General features: G+C 43.0%; 1 protein-coding gene across 3 annotated transcripts in view; it reads right to left on the bottom strand.

Moving 5' to 3' along the window:
- Window positions 1-20,638, bottom strand: part of WIPF1 (WAS/WASL interacting protein family member 1) — a 114,763-nt gene that overhangs the window by 58,565 nt on the left and 35,560 nt on the right. Inside the window, exon 1 of one of the 3 annotated variants that reach the window (XM_079782392.1) lies at window positions 14,587-15,805. The exons of the other annotated variants lie outside the window; for them this stretch is intronic. The gene's annotated coding sequence lies outside the window, so the exon portion shown is untranslated. Of the gene's footprint in view, window positions 1-14,586; window positions 15,806-20,638 lie in introns of those variants that run through there. 3 annotated transcript variants of the gene reach the window in all.

Genomic DNA, 20,638 nt, shown 5'->3' with positions numbered 1-20,638 from the left:
TTGTGCTTTATCAAGCTCACTCTGATGGCCTGAGGATAAATCGAAGACTTTGAAGGCAAGAGACTTATTTGTATCCGTTCAGCCCACGGGCTTTGAAGGTCTAAATTCGGGAAGAGGCAGAAGAAATGTAAAAGAGAACATGGATTTGGGGAATATTTAATAGGAAGAAATAAGACACAGAGATGGATGAGACATGAGTGGCATTAATGAGATGGGGAAGGAAGGAGGAGGTCCAGGTTTTGGCGGGAAAGGATTTGCACACATTGACCTTGAGATCTGGCAAAACATCCAGTATATTCAGAAAGCCAATGGAAATACAAATCTGGATGATCAAACAGAGTCTATGCCTTCGGTTGGCGATGATGCCACAAGTGCTGCTAACGTTACTGCAGTTTGATGGCTACATTAATAATTGAGGGAGATGCAAGTTTTCAGTGAGATGTTAGTGAAAATAAAAATGTATTATTTTCCCCATCCAGTTACATGGTTTGGGTTAAAATTCCCTGAGTCAAAGGGTTTAGCATATCTTCACTTGCACCATCTAAATATCAGTTTAATGCTTTGCGGATGGGCACAAGGACTCCTCATATACCCCTGAAATCCACCATGATTGGTATTTACTGTGTTTGTGAAAGACTCCATTTAAAAAACAAAACAAAAAAATACCATGTAGCCCTGACCGGTTTGGCTCAGCGGATAGAGCATCAGCCTGCGGACTGAGGGTCCCAGGTTGGATTCCAGTCAAGGGCATGTACCTTGGTTGCGGGCACATCCCCAGTAGGGGGTGTGCAGGAGGCAGCTGATCAATGTTTCTAACTCTCTATCCCTCTCCCTTCCTCTCTGTAAAAAAATCAATAAAATATATTAAAAACAAAACAAACAAAAAAAACCCACCCACCATGTAGTACTGCTAGTCCAGCTCAGAAATAAATCAACTTTGAAAACTGTTCCCACAGCTGCAAAAGGCAAGTGATTGGCACTAATGCGTAAATCAGGGTTAGGGGAGCTCGGCTTATAATGAACCTTTCACCCCCTCTGGGCAGGTTGTCACCAACTGATCTCTGGAAGCAAACAAGCCATGTTTCAAAGTAGTAACCATTTTTCTAATGACAGGTAGGACTGGAGTAGAGAGATGTATTCCTGTAACATTCAATCTTCTTAAACTTAGGCCCTGTGAAAACATGAATCACAATTATGTTTCCTGGGCCCTGCTTGACCTCTGCTTATTACCTTCCCAGGCATAACCACTGTAGGTATTTTCTTTCCAGATAGTGAATAGCCTGGGATGCTATCAATAGGTCTCTATCAGGGAACCAGTGAACTTACGACCCAATTATAGGTTTAAATTTTGCCCTCCTGGACCCCAGGTTTGTCATCGCCTGCTCACAGAAATGCCTTCAGTGTTCCATTTTATTGGGGGTAGGGCAGGGTTATATTCAAAATATTTAACACCCAATAAGGCCTAGGGGCACTAACCAATCACAACAATGTCTGATGTGAGGACAGGGCCCTGGGGCACCCCACGCTGTGCCAGGCACCAATCCTTAGTTGTTTGAATTATGAGAGAGATCTTTGAGGTCCTGGGAGTCCATTCGCATCACTGAGATTGGTAATGAACCAACGACTAGTTTTGAAGCAAGGCTCTGCCCATGCAAATAGACTGAATATCAGCTGCTGAGGTGAGGGCCGCTCCTCCCAAGGGTCCCCGTGGAGGGTTAATGGGGTGGGAGCTGACCCAGTTGCTCTTCAGCACTCTAGCTTGTCCTGAGGGGACAGAGCCCAGCCCTCCTTCCTGAGCCTGGAGCTGAGGTCAGTGCCTCCAAGTCCTGAACCACTTCCAAGGCTCTCAGAAGCTCCACTCATGTCTCCTCGGGGCGGGCTGGCTGCAGACTCCCGGCTCCCAGGCGCCTTCTCCGAGCAGCCTGGCCCAGCTCTGCCAGTTGGCACCAGCAGACTTCTGTGCAAGAAGATGGTCAGGTGTTTCCTTCAGGGTTTGATGGTTTTCAGTCCATAGGTGTCATACCACCCAAGTAGCCCTCCCACTCTATGGGGCAGAGGCCAAAAAAGAGACTTTTCCCACAAACCCTTTCATGTCAAGGATTGGTTTAGCAACCACCTGAGGTTTATGACTAGAGCCCACGTCTCAGGTCCATCATAAAAGAGGTCATTCTGCATCGCCTCATGGTCTGCAATATTTAACTGAAATGCCCTAGCTTAGTAGTTCTCAACCTTCCTAATGCCTCGACCCTTTAATACAGTTCCACATGTTGCGGTGACCCCCAACCATAAAATTATTTTTGTTGCTACTTCATAACTGTAATTTTGCTACTGTTAATTAATCGTAATGTAAATATATGATATGCAGGATGTCTTAGGCGACCCCCGTGAAAGGGTCGTTCGACCCCCAAAGGGGTCGCGACCCACAGGTTGAGAACCGCTGCTCTAGTTGGTTTTACTTTGCTCTGTGCTCTGGGAAGTAGAGTCGGTCAGGCTTTAGAGACAGATGGTCCCGGGTCCAAGTTCTGGCTCTGTGAACTGTGGGGCAGTCCCTTCGTCCCTCGGAGGCAGTGTCCATGTCTGTGAAGGGGACTCATCCAGTGCCTGCCTCGGAGGCTGGTAGAGGGGCTAATGAGATAGAGACAAGCTTGACAGATGCTCTTCTTATAAACTGAGCGTAAGATTGAGAATAAAAACTCTCTGTCTCTGTTTGGGGTAGGAACTGCCAGTGTTAGTCCAGTGTACCAATTTAGGTATTTTTAAAATAGATCCTTTTTGCTTACTTAGGCTAACTAAAAAGTAGACAAAAAGTAAATTAGAGGTCAAAAGGTACATTTTGCACAGACTTAGATCCAACCCATAAGAACTCAGAGTTCTTCCTACTGAATAAAGATAACATACCTCCTTCTCTCTAAGAAAATAGTCAGCATAGATTAATTCATTAATTTTTTATAACTAGCTAACATCTGTTTCAATGACAATAAATGCTGGCTGGTGTTTCTCAGTGGTTAAAACGTTGGTCCATGCATGAAGGACCACCAGTTAGAGTCCCAGTCAAGGGCACATACCGGATTGCAGGTTTGATCTCCAGCCCCGGTCAGGGTGTGTGCAGGAGGCAACCGGTCTATATGGCTCTCTCACATCGATGTTTCTCTCTCCATCTCTCTCTTCCTGTCTCTCCCTCCCTTCCACTCTCTATAAAAAAGCAATAGGAAATATGTCCTCAGGTAAGGATTAACAACAACAACAACAAAAAACAATGTCAATAAACACAATTTTAATTATTAAGATAATATTTACATAAACATTAAAATATGAAAATAACTTCATAATATTTTATTCAACTGCCATGATGTATATGCATAGAAAAACTTGATTTGTTTATACTGAGCATTTGAAAAAATAAACCTTACCTTTGCCCACTTTGCTAAACATTTTTCCCCCTTAAAAAAGGAATCATAGAATCACTGGGGCTTATGCAGTGAAAGGCAAGGCCTAAAACAAAAATCCTCACCCTTCTGCTCTTGTTTACCCATGTAAACACTGTCTCTCTGATTTCAGTCCCAGAAATCAGTCGGTGAATAAGTCCTTATGCAGAGACCCATTGCATGTTTTCTGATAGGAGTTTTACAAGCTACAGATGTATTTAGGAATAATATTAAATCATTAAGACCATTAAGAAAGATTAACTTCTTCTAGGATTCTAACTCCTGTGTTTAGACATGTATATGCAACTGCCTACTCGATATTTCCGCGTGATGTCTGACAGACATCTCAGACAGCATATCCCAAACTGAACTCCATGTATCTCTCCTCCACCCCCACTTGCTCTACGTACCACCTTCCCCATCTCAGTTTGATGGCATTTCCATTTTTTCTTTGGTTAGACCAAAATCCTTGGAGTCTTCCTTGACGCCCCTCTTGCATTTATTATTGTTCAAACCAACCATTTTGTTGATTCTACATCAAAATAACCAGACTATTTACTCCTCAACCACCTCGATTGCTGCCACCTGGTCAAGGCACCATCGTCTCTCGCCGGAGGACTGCAATAGCCTCCTTACTGGTCTCTCGCTTCACTTTCTCTCCTGCAGTTTATTCTCAATACAATAGCCCGACAGACCCTGTAAATGGAAAGCCAGGTCCTCCTCTCTCCTCTGCTCAATGTCCTCCCAAAGCTCCCTCTCACTCTGAGGGAAAGTCAGAGTCCCACCAGCCCTCCAGGACCATGGCTCCTACTTCTCTCCTCCTCACTTACTCTGTCCTAGTCACACTGGCTCCTTGTCATTCCTTGACTATGCCAGGCATGCTCCTGCCCCCAGGCCCTGCGTTTCCCCCGAGGTATCTGCAAGAATTCTCTCACCTCCTCCAAGTCTTCTCTCAAATGCCACCCTCTCCACAGTCACCCCACTTAACCCCGCACATCCACCACTGCACCGCTGCTCTTCCTTACCCCGCTGTACTTCTTCCATAGCACCTACTACTGTCTAACCTTGTAGCACACTACATATCATAACAGACTATTCTACTGGGTTTCTTGTTATTGTCCAAGTCCTCCAACTAAAACATATGCTCCACATGAAAGGCACTCAAAAAACTATTTTTGGATTAAGAGAAAATGCTAAAAAGCAAGCAAACAAACAACAAAACACACACACACACACACACACACACACACACACACACACCACATGAAACATCCATTGTCCAAAAAGGGCATTGTAATGTCCAGTAGTAGGACCCACATATTATATCATTTCCTCTTTCTTATAATGCTTGTGGTATTTTGAAGAGGAGTGATGAAGGAGAGGCTGTTGTTTATCCAGGAAAGACCCCCTAAGAGTGGCATTATGGGAAGGGGTAGATCGCCACACTTCCAGCACAGGGACTTTGTCAGAGGTCCTAAACCCCCTTTTATCTGGGAGCCAGACTCAGCATGACTGACCCACAATACAAATTCGTAAGAGGCTGCTGGGCACACAAAAATTCACAAATGATGTCATTTCTAATGACCATGTCCATTGTCCAGAATACATTCTTCTGAGATAATGGTACCCAGGAAGCTGATTTAGTGTTCAGAGGTGGTTCAGGGACCTTGGAATCACAGCTAAGGATGGAGAAACCTTTTGAGGGCTACTTCATCTGGGCACTTCTCACTGGACAACCCCTCTCAATGCATATTCACACCCACAAGTTCAGGGTTTCTCTTCCCGGCCAATCCTGGACAGCCACTGGAAGTTTCCTTTCTGAGTTACCCTCTTCTTTGCTCCATGGGGACCATCACCATTCACTACACACAAACTTTCTCCAGGTAGGATGAATTAGGTGTCTACTTATAATGCAGGGGTTGGGCAAAAGTAGATTTACAGTTGTGCGTACACAAACATGAAGTTTATTCTTGTACTAAAGGCCTGGTGCACAACATTCGTGCACTGGGGGGTGGGGGAGGGTCCCTTAGCCTAGCCTGTGCCCTCTCGCTGTCTGGGAGCCCTTGGGGGATGTCCGACTGCTGGCTTAGGCCTGCTCCCTGCCAGGGCTTCTGGCTGAGTGGTGCTCCCCCTGTGGGAGCACACTGACCACCAGGGGGCAGCTCCTGCATTGAGCGTCTGCCCCCTGGTGGTCAGTGTGCATCATAGCAACCAGTTGTTCCACCATTCAGTCAATTTGCATATTACCCTTTTATTATATAGGACTAGTGGCCTGGTGCATGAATTTGTGCACATTGAAAGGAAATTAATTAGAAGAAATATTTTAATATCACTATTCGCCCTTTCTCTCTAATAGAAGTGTCAGAGATGAAAGAAAATTAGTAAAATGTATAAGAAAATAATATATAAATTGATTAATAATCAATAACATGATATAACAACAAAGACATGAAATAAAAACATGACATAAAAACAATAAAAACATGATATGAAAACAACAAAAACATGATATAAAAACAACATTGATAAAAATAATGACTGATAAATTGATTAAACTTATTCTAATATCTCCCTGTATGCCACATTAAGAGTAAAAACACTTTCAGAGTGCTTGGCTAATTTCCCTTGTGATGAAGTATTTACAACTTTAATTTTAACGTCACATGCTCTTTGAACTCAAGAGAAAGCAACATATAACTGACCATGTCTGAAAACAGGTTCAGGTAGGAATATTCCTACTCTGTCTAGAGTTTGTCCTTGTGATTTACTAGTATTAATAGTCATCACAAATGCTGGCATTATGGGAAACTGTCTTCAAATTAATTTAAATGGGAGGCCAGTGTCAGACGGGGACAAATCAATTCTTGGAATCAGAACAGCCTCTCCTTACGCAGATCTTGTTAATACTTCAGCTTTGATTATGTTAGGTCGCAATCTTTTGATAATAAATCTAGTACCATTACAAAGACCCCATTTGCTATTAAGATTTCTCAGTAGCATGATGATTGCACCTACTTCCAATTTTAATTTAGGACACGGCATTCCTGAAGGAGTAATACTAATAAGAAATTCGATGGGAAAATTTTCCTTTTTGGCATCTTCTGTTGAATTGATAGAATCATCACTCAAATAGGTGTGAAAATCTCCATCGGGTATATCCAAAATGTCATTTAATTTATGAATATGCTCATTTTTAGGACAAAGAATTGCACATTTAGATATATTTTTATGACAATGATGCTTTCTTTCAGCTTCAGAATATCAACAAAAACAACCAAATTTACGATCGACAATGATAGATCAAAACACATGCATGTGATTGGTGCCAGTGAGAGCTTTATATGTATCGCACATTTGTGAGTCAACATTTATTTTTATATTGCCAGTGTGCATCATATATACCGGCTGGTCAGACTGATGGATAGACAGATGGACGGATGGTTGGTCACTTAGCCTTATATAGGTAGATAGATAGATAGATATAGATATAGATAGATATAGATAAGCGAGGGTTGAGGCAGCCAGGACTGTGAGGGCCGACCCCCTTGCACAAATTTTGTGCATCGGGCCTCTAGTATGCATATAAGATTTTTGGATGATCTTTTCCCCCACTCCTCTCTCCTCCCTTATCTCTGAGATTCATCAATCTGTTCCATGTTTCCATGCCTGTGTGTTGAGTGTCTGCCCCCTGGTGGTCAGTGTGTATCATAGCTACTGATCGAATGGTCAAATGGTTGGACACTTAGCATATTAGCCTTTTATATAGAGAGATTATCATTTATTAATTATTGCATTATTTCCCATATGAACAATTATAAACCTACTTTTGTCCACCCCTGTATTATACTCATATTGCTGTGCTGTCTTCCAGGAATTGAGTAGAGATCACTTAGCTAGAGTTTTGGGAGTTCATAAACTCCTCAGTCTCTTGGTCTACTCCCATTAGGCATGGCTCTAGCCTCTGTAGATACCTGAGGGCACCTGTATCTAGATTCCAAGTCCTCGGGACCCCTCAACACTGTAGCTGGTGACCCAGGCTGGAGTTAGAAGCCTTGGTCTGCACCCACTAATTAGTTATTTGGACCAAGAAAAATCACCTAACCTTTCTGAGTTTCGGTTTCCAAATCTAAAAAGGAGGGGACTGAACCCTTGAAGTTCCCCTCTATTTCTAAAAATCCAGGATTCTATTTTCCACCTACCTCTTTAAGTCTTAAATAATGACAACAGCCTCTGAGAGCCTCTTTCCGAAACTTTTCCCAAGACCAGATGTTCCTGGCACCAAAGTAGGAGAAAAAAATATTTTTTGAATAACCTAACATTTTTGTCTTTTAGAGCAAATTATCCTCTGGCCTTTTCAATTCCCTTTTTCCTACTGCTCCTCCTTATGAATCCTTAAAGTAAGTTTTAAAAAGTAAATTATCGCCCTTCCTGATTCGTCAGGACCTAGCTTACAACATTGTTTTCCTTCCAAAATTATTTCTCATACATAAAACCTCTCAAACGTTTTTATACCAGTAATTATGCTCATCAGCCTTGATTTGTCCCTGTTTTGCAAGGAAGGTTACTCAATGCTCGGGAGAAGAGGAACAAAAAGCTTAGAGACTAGGTTGGCTGAGGAACCATGCAGTCCATGCAGGTAAATTCTGGTCAAATTTTCACGAGGCGATGGGCACGAAATGGCAGGAGGGAAGAAAGAAGAGAAAATACAGAGGGAAGAAGAGAAAAAAGTGAAGGCACAGCTGTTCGCTTTGAAAGAGGTTTTAGGCTAAGCCCTGGTGGCAGTTCATCAAGAATGTTCATTTGGTTAAATGACTTCTGGCACTGGGACTTTCCTGAGAAGTCACACCGCAGCGAGAAGGCAGAGTTGGAACACCAATTCCCTTTCACAGCTCTCCCCACGCAGCCTCTGCGTAGCAAGCTGCTGAGGTATTGGGCAGCAACTCTGTTGGTCCCACACCCAGTTTTCAGGGATCAAGATCATTCTACAGGTCTCTAAGCCTTTAAGGGAGACCAAATCTTTCCATTGCTGTCCTGGAAATAAAAGAAGACACTCCAAATCACCATTTAGTAAGTCAGTGATTTACTGCAAAAATAGCAATCCACAGGCAAACCCTCCCAATGAATCTATAGGTATGATATATGCAAAACCTCCTAATCTGAAGTTAGCAGCATATTCCAAATAATGGTAGATTCCAAGATATTATCTAATGACCTTTAATTGAGGAGACATATGCCCTAAAGAAGCCGTCACCAACCTTTCGGACCTCACAGACCACCAGTGGTCCACGGACCACAGGTTGGTGACCGCTGCTCTAAAGGTTTCCTTAAACCAGCGGTCGCCAACCTTTCGTACCTCATGGACGACCAGTGATCCACGGAATTTCCCCCTATTAAGAGATATATATTTTTGTGTGTGTGCACATGCATGTGTGTGCAAATATGTATCCTACTATAAAAAAAGACTCTGTTTTTAAGACACACAGAATTATAATCCAATACAATGAGTGAACTTAAAATATGATATATTATTAAAATCCAAACACAAACAAAAGTAGAAAGGAAGCCTAATTCATCAGAAAGTACCAAAACAGACACCCTAGTCGGTAGCCAGCTAGACAGTCTCAAAGCAGTAGCTTCTAATTAGTATTGAGAAATTACAATGTTAGTGGCATATGAACACCTCCTGGTGAAGCTGACATAGGGTGTCACATAAGCTAGGGCTAGGCACCTCTTAGATTTGGTTTGTTGCAGCATAACAGGATTCCACTTTAAAGACTCATCTTTTCCCAGTTTATTCTTTTTAAGGAAAAGCTTTTCTCCATCCTTTAATAAACAAACAAACAAATGCAATTATTCATGCCATTTTCTGATGCCCCCTCCCCTTTTTTGTGGGAGGGGAGACACTAAGAGGATTTTTTGGGAAAACTTTAAAACAATACATTTCTGAAGAAGTGGAGGGAAATTGAAATGGCAGAGTAAGAAACCAATCCGGCATAAAGCAATCCCTTCCCTGGAAGTGTAACAGAGAATTAGTAAGTGTAAATGAGCCTTAGTAATATTTCATTTAGAGGACAGCACCTCCACCAAAATAAAACCACACTGCACTGTGTCAGACTTCCATCACAGCTCCCCCACCATTTCCTTCCAGAAAATCTGCAATCTAAACAAATAGCATGCCCGCGCCTCCAGAGGAATCACACTGTTCTTGCTCCTTTTCCTGGGACAACGGCCCGAGTCCTCTTCCTCTTCCTCCTTAAAAACCAAAATATAACCTTTTGTTTGAGGCGTTCACAAAGGAAAGTGACAATGATCATATGCTCGGAGTCTGCAGGTTTGGAGGGAGGGTGGTATAAGAAGACATAATTACTGGATGATTCTCAGAAAGTATGTTTATTTCTGTATGGAGTCTGGTTTTAGTCAACAGAATCCAGGTAAGGCTTTTTCTTGAAGTTTATATAACCAAAAAAGTATAAATCATAGAAGGAATAAAAAACATCTCAAGCTATCTCTTCTCTTCCCTTCCCTTTCCTTTGCCTTTGTTAGCTCTTGAAAACTAAACTGCTTATAAGCAGAAAATGACTAAGATTTTTGTGTAGCACTTCAGGGTCAAGATAAAAATATATTGCTGAAAAACACACACACACATATTATTGAAACTCATGCTCTTTTCATGGCTGTAAACCACAGGAGGTAACTGGCTAATAGCAAATGATGTGGACATTAGAACCTGAATATTCAATACTTTAAAAAAAATGTACGGATCCCATCCAGTTTGGCTCAGTGGATAGAGTGTCGGCCCACAGACTGAAGGGTCCTGGGTTTGATTCCAGTAAAGGACACGTACTTCAGTTGCAGGCTCGATCCCCGGCCCTGGTCGGGGTGCGTGCGGGAGGCAACCAATCGATGTGTCTCTCTCACATCGATGTTTCTCTATCTCTATCTCTACCTGTCCCTTCTTGTTTCTCTGGAAGTCAATGAAAAAATATCCTTGGGTGAGGATTAACTACAACAACAAAAAGGTAAAACTTAATAAAAACTACAAAAGCTTTAAAAAAAACTATGGTTCTTTAATATCTAGAATAAAGAACTACAGCTCAACACCAAAAATCCAAATAACCTCATTAAGAAAATGGGCAAGATACTTGGACAGACATTTCTCCAAAGAAGATACACAAATGGTCAACCAGAGTATAAAAAGATACTCAATATCACTAATTATTAGGGAAATGCAAATAAAAATGAGATATCATCATATACCCATTAGGATGGCTGCTACAAAACCACAAAATAACAAGTATAGTTTAGGATGTGGAGAAATTAGAACCCTTATGCACTGTTGGTGGGAATGTAAAATGGTGCAGCTGCTATGGAAAACAGTATGGCAGTTCCTCAAAAATTAAAAATAGAATTCCCATATGATCCAGAAATTCCACTTCTGGGTATGTACCCAAAAGAATAAAGCAGGATCTCAAAGAGATATTTGTATAGCCCTGTTCACAGCAGCCTTGTTCACAATATCCAAAAGTAGAAATAACCCAAATGCCATCCACAGATAAATGGATAAAGAAAATGTGGTATCTATATAATAAAAGCCTAAGCGACCTTTACGGTGGAAGGACCAGAATGATCGGTTGCTATGATGTGCACTGACCACCAGGGGGCCGACGCTCAATGCAGAAGCTGGGCTGATGGCTGGTGAACGCAGCAGTGGTGGTGGGAGCCTCTCCCAACTTTGTGGCAGCGCTAAGGATCAGCGAGCCGAGTGGTAAGGAGCAGTGAGCAGGCGGGCAGTAAGGAGCGAGGGGTCCCAGACTGCGAGAGGGCATAGGCCAGGCTGAGGGAGCTCCCCTGTCAGTGCACAAGTTTTGTGCACTGGGCCTCTAGTATACATATAATGGAATATTATTCACCCCTGAAGATGAAGGAAATTCTGACACATGGGCTACAACATGGGTGAACCCTGAGGACATTTTGCTAAGTGAAATAAAGAAGTTACTAGAAGACAAATACTATACAGGGGTGGGCAAAAGTAGGTCCACAGTTTTTCGTATGAAAAATAATACAATAATCCTATATAATAAAGAGCTAATATGCTAATTAGACCGAACAGCAGAACGACCATCGGAACGACCATCTGGATGACCTTCCGGATGAAGCCGGGGCTGCGAGGGGCTGTGAGGGCCAGCCGAGGCTGCAAGGGCTGGCCGAGGCAGCCAGGACTGCGAGGGCCGAGCCCCTCGCATGAATTTCATGCATTGAGCCTCTAGTTAATAAATAGTAACACAAGAATAAACTCTGTGTTTTGCATAATCATAATTATACATCTACTTTTGGCCACCCCATATGATTCCACTCACATGCAATATTTAGAGTAGTCTAACTCACAAAGAGAAATACAACATGGTTGCCAGAAGTTGTAGGAGAAGGAAAGGGAGAGTTGATGAATGGCTCTCTGATAATTTTGCAAGATGGAGAAGTTCTGGAGATTCGTTGTACAACAATGTGAACGTATTTAACAGTACTGAACTACACACTTAATGGTTAAGATGGTAAATTTTATGTTATGTGTATTTTATCACAATTTAAAAACAAACTATGACTCCATGTATTTCTCAGCATGATGGCCTTACATATGGCCAGGGGCTTCTCTCTGAGGAGTCCAGAGAGCTGGGCCTCCAGACTTGCTGATGTCAACTAAAAAGGTGGCCCAGGCTGAACTTCATGGTAAAGGTTGCACTCGTCAGAGTTTTATTTTCTTTTTCCCTCCCAGCATGAATGTTAGAGGGATGAAATGATACCTCATCATTTCATCCCTCTAACACCCAGGCCACCTAAACACTGGTGGATGCTGACTCTGGGGTTTTGGGGAGCAGAGGCCTGCCTACATGGCAGGGTCCAGGAGAAGAGAGATTTGCAAAGTCAGCCCCCTTCCTCCTTCTTATTTAGAGAATTCAGTGACATGCCCCATAAAATTCACCACTTTTTCTCTAGCTAAAAGGTGACCATTTATCTCTTTCTACTGTTGACTTCCAAACTGAACTCAGTATTCAAGTTGGAAGTAATTCCTGTCTAAAAATTACATGCGATATTAATATTCCAGTTGCTCTCCATTATCCAACATGATTTACCACCTTCTGCCATTCCCTGTCTTCCTCTTTTTTTTTTTCTCCCCAGAATCCACTTCCAGGTCTGGGAAACAGAGGCATTGTATAACAACGACACTCTATAAATCTGTCTGCTTGCCTCTGAAACACAAAGGAACACAGCGAAGGTGGGAAGCTAGAGAAGGGGGTGAGACATGGCCCCAGAGAACAGATGCCTCAGAAGAAAGGGGAACAGCATTTACAAAAAACATCAGGTCCATCTGGAAAGCATTTTAGCAAAACAGAAAACCCTTTTCTACCATGAGCAGCAGATTAGCAAAATACAAAAATTCCTGAACAACAAAGCTCTACGACCAATGAAAAAGAGCAAAAGAGCAAAACAAAACCGAAAGAGGAGCTCCTTCTAGGGATGACCAGCCTCCTCTGAGCTGTAGGCCTGTGGGGTGCTCAGGGGTGCTTCTGGTGCCACGTGCAAGAGACCTGCCCACTGCAGCTCCCCTGTGTTTCCTCCAGGGAACATTGATTCGTGCAAAGGGCTCCAAATACCAAAAAACCCCAATCTCCCCTCCACCGCCTACCCCGATGGGAACGTGGCTGCCTCGGTCCGGTCCGACCCAGTGCAGGGTTTCTGAAACCACTCGGCCTGCGATCCCCAACTTAGGATCCTCCCTGATTCTGTCCACTTCCTCCCATTTTCTTACACAACATGGTAGTAAAAAATGAAAAATGTGGCAACCCGAGGACAGAGTAAACAATGATTTTTCTCTTTCATCACTCTCCTGGTTATTTTGCCTGACGGGTATAAACAACATGTGAGTCCCTTCACCCCTCACCCCTCCGTCATTGTTTTTCAGTCCAGACACTGAAACACTCTGGCATGAAGAGATAAAACGAGAAGCTACCAATCCTGGTCCCTTCTCTTCATCCCTCTCCCTGCCTCTAGCAACACATCCATAGAGCCACAGAAGAAATTTCCGTTTTCAAAAATGCCCAGGAAAAAAAAAAAAAAAAAACCTCAGCATCCTCTCTGGCTAACCTGTTCTAGTCCTTAACATAGTCTAAGAATATAGTGATTTCCTTCTTCTCACTCAAATTTGAGACATTTTCCTTCCTCCTGTGGGTCCGAAAGCAGCAGGTTTGCGTAGGGACCTTTCATTGACTTGAAGTTCTTAATTCAACTGTCCCTCGTGGCCCGGGGATGAATAATCTTGGGCCCTTCCGCTGTTTCTGGGCTCTAATTTCCAGCCCTTGACCTAGGTCTCAGGCTCTTCTCTGGACTCTCCAAATCCTTCTATACATGGGAAGCACGGGCTGAAAACACAACACACAGCTTGAGTGACAGCCAGACCTCAGGGCGTCCGCGGGCCCAGCCCAGCGCCAGCCCAGGCTGTGTGCGCGCCTTCTTGCACCGCAGGGGACTTCCTCCTCTCACGTTCAAGCTGCCCGGCCTCGGTTCTGCTCCCCCTGGGTGTGTGTGTCAGTAACAGAAGGAAAGGAAAAAAGGAAGAAAGAGGGCAGAAAAAATAGAAAGGGGAACTTAAGAATGTATCAAGACCCGATAAAGTATTTTAACATATTTTAACAAAGCCCCAAGATTGTCTTCCACCAGATGAAAAGTACACCAAAACAACAAACCTTTGCAGGCAGCCTCGCAGCACGATTTTACCCGCAATATCCCTGCCCTGCCGCCCTTTGAACCCCGGAGCCCGCCTGCAAACACGAGCTGATCTGTCCCATCGCAGCCTTAGGCTGATAGGTGACCGGGAGGAGAGGCTTAGCTGAATCCCGCAGAACGAGTTGTTGAGTGCACATCTCAAGGTTTGTTTGTTTTTAAAAGGCGCAGAAGTTCCAAACGGGGCAGCAAGAGATTTGGATTTCGTTTTCACCGTAACGGCTGGGTGCGTGTTCCTCCAACAACCTGTGGTGGTCACAGCCCAAGCCAGGGCGGCTACCTCGCATTACAAAAGGAAAGGCAGTTGGGGAAGGAGAGCCGGGTAGGTATTCTGGAGGGGCGATGGAAGATGTTTTTTTTCAGGGGGCGCGGGGGGCGCACTCACCTGCGTTGTCTTAATCCGCTGAAGGCGACCCGGTTCTCCAGCCCCCCGTGCCGGCTGCCGGCCCGTTTCCTGTGAGCGCTGCATGTGACCCTGCACTTCCTCACTGCACCTTCCCCGCCTGCCTCTCTGCGCTCGGGGCCCTGAGATAACATCCTCTCTGCTTGCCCCACACCCGGGAGCCCGCGTCCGCGGACGGGGCTGTCTGCCCCAGAGGTGGCTGCAGGCATCCCCAGGGCGCCGGGAGAGGAGCTGAGCCTGGGAGGAGGCGGGGAGGGAGGGCCCCGTCTGTGCTCCTGGCACGGGTGACTCCACCAGGAGGGAGCGGGGAAAGGGAGGGACAGACTCTTGGGTTGCGGGGTCCCCCTTCTTGGGGTCGGGGAGGCAGCTGAGAAGGGGTGGACCGCTCAGCGGAGCTGGGTGCTCGCCTGTCCCCGTCCTGGGTTCAGGCCTGCGCCCCTGCCCTCCCTCCAGCAGAGGAGGGAGGATGAGGAAGGGCGGGTGGCGTGCGCCCGGGCTGCCCGCGGGCTGCCCTGTGGAGGGCGCCACCACAAAGGAGCACACCCAGGGCTCAGCTCACATCTCTGGGTCCTGCAGGGACACCCGGAATTTCCTGGGACCGTCTCAAGTCCACAGCCCATCTATTCAGTCCTGCTGTCAAACGGCGTGACCTAATTCTTGGTTCAGCAGACAAAGGCACGATACTCTGTGCCCCCCAGGCAAAGGGCTGATTTGGACATCTTCCTGTGGGATGGTGGGGGTTCCTGGTGGCATGTGAGCCCTGGCTATGGGGGCTTCATGCTGGCCTGGCAAGAGATTGGTGTGTGTGTGTGTGTGTGTGCGCGCGCGCGCCTGAATGTGCCCCTCTGTGTCTCCAAGGGGGTGTGGAAGAGCTGAGGCAGGACCCAGCATGAAGCCCAGGGTGCCATTTCTAGTTTCTCTGTTCTTGTGGTCAGTGCTCTTTCCTTGTAAAATTCCCCTAGCTCTCCGGAGGGCCACACGCACTGGAATTGGTGGATGTAGGAAGTGGTGTGTGGGAGTAAAACGATGCCCCGCACCAGGGAATATCTGCAATTTGTACAGCTTGACTCAGTGCAGAAACCCCAAAGTTGTTTCTATTTGGCTTCCTTGAAATAATTTTTTTTCCAAATGCTTTTAAAGGGATTTTTTTTTACTTGTTTTTTAGAAAGGTAACTGTAGACCATCTCACTGTTCCAAGTCTTGAAAATATCCCCCTATAATTCCCCAATGAAGTTTTCCATGTGCGAACACCGAGTAAGAAAACGAGTCCTGAGAGTCAGAACTTGGGACAACAGTAAACCCTTGAAGTCTCACCGCATGCTTGCATTTCTGGCTTTGAAAACACGGAAAACTGTTTTGCCATTGTGACAGCTGAGGGCTGGTTTTCTGATTGAACTGTACAGTTAGATTAGCCGGCTGAGTCAAGATGGATGTAAACGTGGCGTAAGAGTAATGGTGAAATTTTGCCATCTTGAAGAAACAAAATACTACATAGATGAGAAATAATAATGGCTCCATTTGAATGTATTTAGAAGTGCCACATTCTGGTGAAGCTGCCAGTTCAATTTTTCAACTAAGCAGTTACATATGTTCTACTTAAGCCAGGCTCTGCGTGGAATTTTTAAAGGTCTGAACAAAATGCTTTATAACTTTCCTTTGAAACCCCTAACCTGGTGTCCTGTCCATGAGGTACTTCTCTCTCTCTCTCTCTCTCTCTCTCTCTCTCTTTTTCCCCTGTTTAGGCATTTAAAAATTTTAATAAACTTTATTTTTTAGATCAGTTGTAGATGATTAGAAAAATAAAGACGATAATACAGAATCCCCACCCTTCATGCACACAATCTCCCTCCCCACTATTAAAAATCTTACCTTTAGAATGTTATATGAGTAGCAATTAATAAACCGATATTGGTACATTATGATGAACGAAGGCCCATAGTTTATTTAGATTTTTCTAAGTTTCCCCCCAATGTCTTTTTCTGTCCCCGCAGCCGGTCCAGGACATCCCCTTACATTTAGTCATCATGTCGCCTTAGGTTCCTTGTGATTGTGACAGTTTCTTAGACTTTCCTTTTTTTTTATCATCTTGACAGTTTTGAGCACTGGTCAGGCATTTTGTAGAATGTCCCACAATTGGGATTTGTCTTCTGATGTTTTTCTTATGGTAAGACTGGAGTTATGGGTTATTTGGAATAAGACCACAGAGGTAAAGTGCCATTTTAATCACATATCAAGCATATATATCACCAACATGATTTAATACTGTTGATGTTGGCCTCGATTGCCCAAGGTAGTACGTGTCAGGTTTCTCCACTGTAAAGGGGTCCCCACCCCTTTCCATACTGTACACTTTAGAAGGAAAACCGTGAGGGTGGAGTATCTATGTAAGTTATTTGGAACTCTTCTGCATGGAAGATTTGTCTCTTTTTCCTACTTGTTAATTTATTCAACCTTTTATTTGTATCAGATTGGCTTTATTTTTTATTTTGGGTTATAATTCCACACTGTTTTGTTGTTCAGATTGTTCCACCTTCGGCCATTGGGAGCTCTCAGTTGACCCATGGGCTCTCTGACATGCTTGTAGCAATTTTGTGTTTTGTTTTTGTTTGTGAGCACTTCCTTCAGTCCTGGCAATACAAGATGCTCCCGTCTCACTGTGTGCAGCACTTAACGCTGTCCGTGATTTTTCTGTCTTCACAGAAGAGAATGAGAAAAAATAACTATGGGCCTGAGAAAAAAATGTTTGCCTTTAATTTTCATCAGTTCTGCCATATGTATTAGTAAAAAAAATTTTTTTTTATTGCTTTCATAAAATTAGTGCTAGCCTCTATCAGAGAGAAAACACCAAAATACTGAGTGAAATTCCAAGATGCATGTTTTTGTTGGCAATGTGTTCTCCTTCGTATTTTAACATTCCTGAAATCAAAGTTGCTTATGTTAAAATCATATCTCTCCCCACTCCCCCATATGTCATTAATGTGATGGTACACCTTACAGTTGATGGTGTCTCGGGAAGGGAGAAAGTAGAGCAGTCAATTAGTTCTTGTTTGAACCAGAGACATCAATTAACTACTTTCACCTATTTTCCCCCCTACCGGACACATATGTTGATTAAAGAGGTTTGATGTGTAGCATCTACAGACATTAAAACAACCCATGATTTTTACCTACTCCCATACCTATTCTACCTTTGCCTCAAACCACAAATTCTCAAGTCCTAAATACAGATAAGAGGTGGGCATTACATTTTCAATTTTTTCTGTGTTTACTATCTGACTCCTTATATGTTTACCTTTCAAGCTCTCACGAATCCATCATCACACCTGAGGATCCTACTGCTGACACTGAAGGGTTGTGAGAATGACATTTCACTCCTGCTAATGAAGAGTAAAAGCCTTTACAGACCAGGGAGGACTCCTGGATTCTGCCTTTCCCACTCAGGGAAGCCAACTGACTGCCGATTGGCGGAACTGGCCAGGATCTGCTCTCCAGCTCGTGACCGAACCACTACTGCTTTGGGAGCATCATGTTTCATAGAAGTTTTCTCTTAACAGACAGAGTCCTGTTTGACCATTCACCATGGGCATATCTCACAGCCACAGACATAATGCCAATCTTTTCATCCAGGTAGGCGGAACTTAGCTACTGGAAGCATTATTTTCTGTCTCACTCCTGGGTAAAATGTACTAAGCTACTGAGAGTGCCCTAACCATCTCACCAACACCCAGAGAGACTGGCAGGAGATGCTGCACTGACTTGCTTAGGAAACTATTGACCAAGCCCTTACCACACGTCAAGTACGGAGCTAAATGCTTTCCATATTAGTACTTTTAAAAAATATATATTTTATTGATTTTTTTACAGAGAGGAAGGGAGAGGGAGAGAGAGTTAGAAACATCGATGAGAGAGAAACATCGATCAGCTGCCTCCTTCACACCCCCTACTGGGGATGTGCCCACAACCAAGGTACATGCCCTTGACCGGAATTGAACCTGGGACCCTTCAGTCCACAGGCCGACGCTCTATCCACTGAGCCAAACAGATTAGGGCTCCATATTAGTACATTTGTTTAATTCTCACTGTAATCCTGAGAGGTAGGTACTGTGATCACCACTTTTCAGAAAAGGTAACCAAGTTGGAGAGGCTAAATCATCTATCCAGGGCCCTTTGATAAGGTTGAAGCCAATGTGCAAATTCAGCTCTGCCTGACACCAGACACGTAGAGTCTGCTGCTGCTCTTTGTGGTCGAAAGGTTTACCATGTACAACTCATAAAAAGGCACTTTACTGAATGTAGTCCTGTCCTCTAATTATTTTCTGCATATACTTTCACCTCAATCAAACCTAAGTGGCAATTAAGGACAGGGATAGTTCCTTTCATACCATTAACTCAGCTTTCCAAGCTCATTCCAGCAGCTTTTCCATAAACCCTGCACTTCCGCCTTATTGCCAATCTATTTTTCTAATTTATTAGAAAAAAAACTGTAATATTTCTAATAAAGGTAATTAATTTACATTCATTATTTCCCTCCACCGACTCTGTCTTGTTTTGTTTTTCATTTATTAGCTTCTTAAGTTACAAACTCACCTTGTTTATTTTCAGTCCTTTTAAATAAAAGCCTTAACTTTTTATCTAAGTATACTTTTAGTCCTGTACCACACATCTCAATGCATTGTATTCTCATTGTTAATTTTTAAATAGTCTATAATTTGAGTAGTGATTTCCTGTTTGACCCAAGAATTATTTAAAAGGGTCATATTTTAGTTTCAAAGGCTTGGATGGAGGTAGGGGGAGGAGCCATCTTCCGTTAATTTTCAATGCTATGTTATTGTCATATGTGACCAGTATGTCTACTTCCTGGTTAATTGTAAAGTTTCTTTTTGGTCTAGTAGTCATCAACTCTTGTAAATGCTCCATGGTCTTTTAAAAAACTGTGTGTATTTTCTATTTGTTAGGTTAGGTCAATAACAAAAACGATGTTATGCAAATCTCTTATTCCTACTTATAATTGTCCACTTGATCAAATTCAGAAAGCATTTTTGTTAAAGTCTCCCACTATGATTATGAAAACTTTGTGTCTGTAAATTATTTATTTATATTTTTATTTGTATTATTTTACTTGCGTTTTTAATAAAACTTGCTTTATCTAATCCAGTGCTAAGAAGTTCAGTGCATGAAGGTTCATTATTTTAAAATATATATATTTTATTGATTTTTTACAGAGAGGAAAGGAGAGGGATAGAGAGTTAGAAACATCGATGAGAGAGAAACATCGATCATCTGCCTCCTGCACACCTCCCACTGAGGATGTGCACGCAACCAAGGTACATGCCATTGACTGGAATCGAAACTGGGACCTTTCAGTCCGCAGGCTGACACTCTTTACACTGAGCCAAACCAGTTAGGGTGAAGGTTCATTATTATTGAATCTTCTTGTCTGACTTATTTCTCTTATTCTTTTATGTCTTATTTAATATTTCTTTTTACATTGAATCCTACACTTTTTAATATTAATATTACCATCCTATTTTTGTTTTGTTCATTAGCATTCACAAACCTATCCCTTTATTTTCTTCCTTTCTGTGTAATTTTTGTGTACATATGACCCCTGAAGACAGCATATAGCTAGATTATCTTTTTAATCAATCTGAGAGTCACTGATTTTATTAAAGGAATTTAACCTAGTCACATTTATTATATATGTTACCTTATTCCTGCCATTTTATCATATGTATTCTATTATTGTTTTCTTCTTGTTTTGCCCCTTTTCTTGTTGTTTACCAATTGGCCATGCTTTTATTATTGTAGTACCCTCTACCCTGACTACTGTGTGTGTGTGTGTGTGTGTGTGTGTGAGTGTGTGTGTGTGAATATCTAATGGTTTAGAAATCCTACCTATACTTTTTTCTAAAGATCAAATACACGCGACCTTTCTTGGTAAATAACAGAAAACTACACAGCAGGACCCACTAATTGGTAATATCAGTACATTGTTTGGAGAAATTTAATGGTAAACCCATGTTAATAACAATAA

This window comes from Cnephaeus nilssonii (genome assembly GCF_951640355.1).
Source record: "Cnephaeus nilssonii genome assembly, chromosome: 10".
Taxonomy (NCBI): domain Eukaryota; kingdom Metazoa; phylum Chordata; class Mammalia; order Chiroptera; family Vespertilionidae; genus Cnephaeus; species Cnephaeus nilssonii.
Note: the sequence above shows the minus strand (reverse complement) of the source record. Positions and strands in the feature narration are given on the sequence as shown.